Source organism: Etheostoma spectabile, chromosome 22 (assembly GCF_008692095.1).
Source record: "Etheostoma spectabile isolate EspeVRDwgs_2016 chromosome 22, UIUC_Espe_1.0, whole genome shotgun sequence".
In the NCBI taxonomy this organism is placed as follows: Eukaryota; Metazoa; Chordata; class Actinopteri; order Perciformes; family Percidae; genus Etheostoma; species Etheostoma spectabile.
The window spans coordinates 12,271,071-12,274,930 of record NC_045754.1 but is presented as its reverse complement, the minus strand read 5'-3'; the positions used below and the strand labels follow the sequence as shown (position 1 = coordinate 12,274,930).

At 37.6% G+C, this 3,860-nt stretch overlaps 1 protein-coding gene across 2 annotated transcripts in view; it reads right to left on the bottom strand.

Annotated features, from left to right (window-relative positions):
• drd3 (dopamine receptor D3) overlaps positions 1-3,860 on the bottom strand; it is an 18,249-nt gene that overhangs the window by 11,487 nt on the left and 2,902 nt on the right. The window lies entirely within an intron of this gene.

Sequence of the window (3,860 nt, the reverse complement as noted above, 5' to 3'; positions counted from 1 at the left end):
ACACACACACACACAAACACACACACACACACACACACACACACACAGTATGGTACAAAGATGTAAATAGAAAGCAAACAACTCAGCCTGTGAAAACAGTTGCATAATGTATTGCACAAACTAAGGGTATTTAGTTTAAACGATGTGGATGTGGAATAGGCAGGGAGGGTGTAACTAAATATTCTATACAATTGCCAGTGGTGGAATATAACTATGTACATTCACTCAAGTACTGTACTTAAGTACAAATTTGAGGTACTTTTCTTTTCATGCCACTTTCTACTTCTACTCCACTTCATTTCAGAGGGAAGTATTGATGCTTTTTACTCCACTACACTAATCTCACAACTTTAGTAACTAGTAACTTTACAAATGGACACATAACTGTTTTAATCGTTCCCAGTTTCTAAAATGTCAGTATTTTTCTGCATCGATAACTTCTACTTTTAATACCTTTGGTACCTTTTCCTAATGGTACTTACATCATTTTAGTTATTGGTTGAGTTGACTGCGGCCTCACGTGAGAAGGGCCCATAAAGATGCTAGAATGAATAGCTGAGGATGCAGGGAGGGGCCTACAGAGAATGCCTTTCTACACCCCTGAGTGTAGGAACCAGCATTTTTGGATCTTTACCCTTACTAGCACTGTGCCCCAATTCCTATACATCATACTAATTCAGAACAGGTTTGTGAGCACAATATTTAGTGTGTTCACTTGGGAGAAGTGACACAAATATAAATACTCAGTAAAGTTAGTATGCATACTAGATACAAATGCTTTATTTATGAGTGTGCTGCCGATGCATGCTATTGAGCCACACACTGCACACAGCTGCAAAGAATTGAAATAAATTTTAGACGGCAGTGAGACAGAAATATCTTAGAAATGGCAAAATCAGTATTCTAATACAATTAGTATATCACTGTTTATACTGAGTTTGTCTTATGGAGTTAGGACACATCTTTGGGAAAATTTCCTCTTTGTGGCATGCAACTCTCATCTCTTTAATATTTTGTAAGGACTTCTCAAACATAGAAATTATGCCAATACAAACAATATATACACTGCATGCACACAGTACATGTGCTCAGTCACCCCCTCACACAAAAAGGCTGAGGCTCACATGTGGGCACATATCGAACATTATGTGCGCAGTGTGGGAAAATTATGGTGACTCAGTGGGGCTCTGCAGCTACACCTTGTATTGACTGTTTGACTGTTTGTATTTGCTGAGGCTGAGCATCATTTAGGATGAATTGTAGAAAGTGAGCTCTTTGTCATTGCTGCCAATACAACCACTTCCTTCAAGTACAAGTCATACATCAACTGTACCATGCAGGGACACGATGGCTTGCTCAAGGGCACATGATTGGTACCTGCTGTGGGGTGGGGAAAGAAATACTCAGTCACTTTTCCTGCCAAGACACATCTGCAAAAGCAAACCAGCAACCCTCTGGTCAAAACAAGCTAATCCTCCATCCTTCAGATTATGGAGCTCGCAGGGTGTTGGTGCTCGCAGTGTCTTGGGAGTTGAAAGTCTTTGCCTCTGACTAATATGTTTGTCCCCCAGTCCTATTTAAGATATTACTGACCTTTAAATTCCTCCAACAATAATTAATATGGTACCAATTATTACATTTGTATCATACTATATTTTTTAATGATTCAGTCCTTATGGTTTTAATGATTTATTTCTTATGGTATTGTGTCTCCTTTCAATCTGAAATCAAAATCATAGCACATGCTCTGACAGCATGACTGCCTGCATGGAAGTTAAACTACATGTAATTATGTTTAATTTGTAAGCTTCTGCTCACTGAGTGTGTTAATTTATTTTTATGGCTGACCTGCCGTTCAATCTTCTGCACGCTGTGCAAATAGTCTCTCTGCTGACCGTGAGCAACCTTGGGCAGGGGGCAGCAGGGTGGCTGCTCGTTAAACAGAACTGGATTACAACCAGATGATTTTTAGACCTCATGGGGCAAACACCTGCCCTTGAGCAACACATTTGGTACCCCCAACCTTCAAGGATGGTATCCCCCCCCATCCCAAACACACACACACACACACACACACACACACTAAAATTGGAAACCCCTGCAGTGCATTTTTAGTGTGCAGAGTTTTACTTTATGAAATGTGTATGCCTGGGAGTCACATACGCCAGTACAGTTAATGGATTTTCTGAACAGCAACACAAGGATGGAGGGTGAGAAAATGGACAATAATCATTAGTAATTAATTTGTAAAGTGTAAATAAAAATACCAGATATCAAATATCAATTTGCTTCAAAAGTTTTGATAAAAATGAAATTCACAGGTTTGCAGTTGCCTCTACGTAATTTGCAGCGCAGCCAAATACCCAAAGCAGATGAAGTCATTAGTTCTTAATTCTCAATATGTTCTTCAGCAGTTATGTATAATCTAAAGGATGGTGAAGCACTATAAACCATCTGATACCGTCATTACTGTTGTCCGATCACCCACACAGCTTTCACTTTGTAATAAGCTCTAAATGACCCTCATCTATTTTCTCTCTGACAGTAGCGCCATTTTCCTGTTGCAAAAGTCCACTTTGACTCCTCTCTCCAAGCCTTTCCAGCATCAGCTCACTGCCAAGCATCTCTGTTTCAATCTCTTCCACATCCTCTGTGCTTCCTCTCTTCTTCCTTACCCTTCTTTCCCTTCAGAGCTCAGATGATTCCCAACCAATTTGCAGCCCAGCGGTACTTCTACAGTATTGTTGCTGGGATGGTGGGTGTAAAGATTATGGAGTAGCTCAGCCAATTATAACAATAATAATTCATGATTTGATTACAATAAACGTATCCACATGTTTGGGTTTAGGGAAGAAAATACATCCGATTAGATTACAAATTGGTCATTTAGCAAATGCATTGTCACAATAACCAGTAAGCTACTAAACAATAGGCTGACTGCACATTGCTCTCCTCATTTAAACCTGAGACAACTGTAATACCTTAAGGCCATGTTTTGCAAAAAAGACTGCATGGAAACTAGTAAGCAAGCAACATAGCAGTCAAAACTACAATTTTGAGGTGTTCACAATTGTATTTTTCTTTAGACTTCTAATCCACAACTTTTTGGAGGTATATTTGAAGGTATTCAACTTTTTATTACACTACATTTATCAGTTGTAGTGCCTTTGCAGATTCAGATTAATAAAAAATAAAGATCAATTAATAAATTACGATGTATTATTATGGAAAGAGCTACGCAGCAGTACATGAAGTAATCCAGTAGTCCAGTAATATACAGTATTCAGAAATGGATCATTCTCTGTAATGTGTACTTTTACTTTTGGTAATTTGAGTACATTTTTACATGTTAATACGTTTGTACTTAAAATTTTGCATGCCTGACCTTTACTTGTTAGAGGGTAAAATGTAGTGTTGCTACTTTTACTGAGGTAAAAGATCTGAATACTTCTGAAAGTTCTGAAACTGAAGTTCTGAAACTTCTGAAACAGTGAAACAGTTAGCAATAGTTAGAGAGATAGATAGATAGATAGATAGATAGATAGATAGATAGATAGATAGATAGATGTTTATTGATCCAAAAAATGGAAATTCCTGGGTTACAGCAGCAAAATCAGTCACAAAGCACAAAATATAATATAAATGAAATACTAGGAAAAATATACATACATACATACTGAAATAATAATACGAATAAAGTAAAAAGAACAAATATTTGAATATGTACAGGATGGGAGAACAAAAATGTGCAATTGCTTAAATAATATGCTAAAATGCAAATGTAAATAAACCAAATGTCCAGGTTGCATTAGTGCAGTAGTGTGGTGTGCAAAAGCCTCATCTACCACCCAGAGATGACA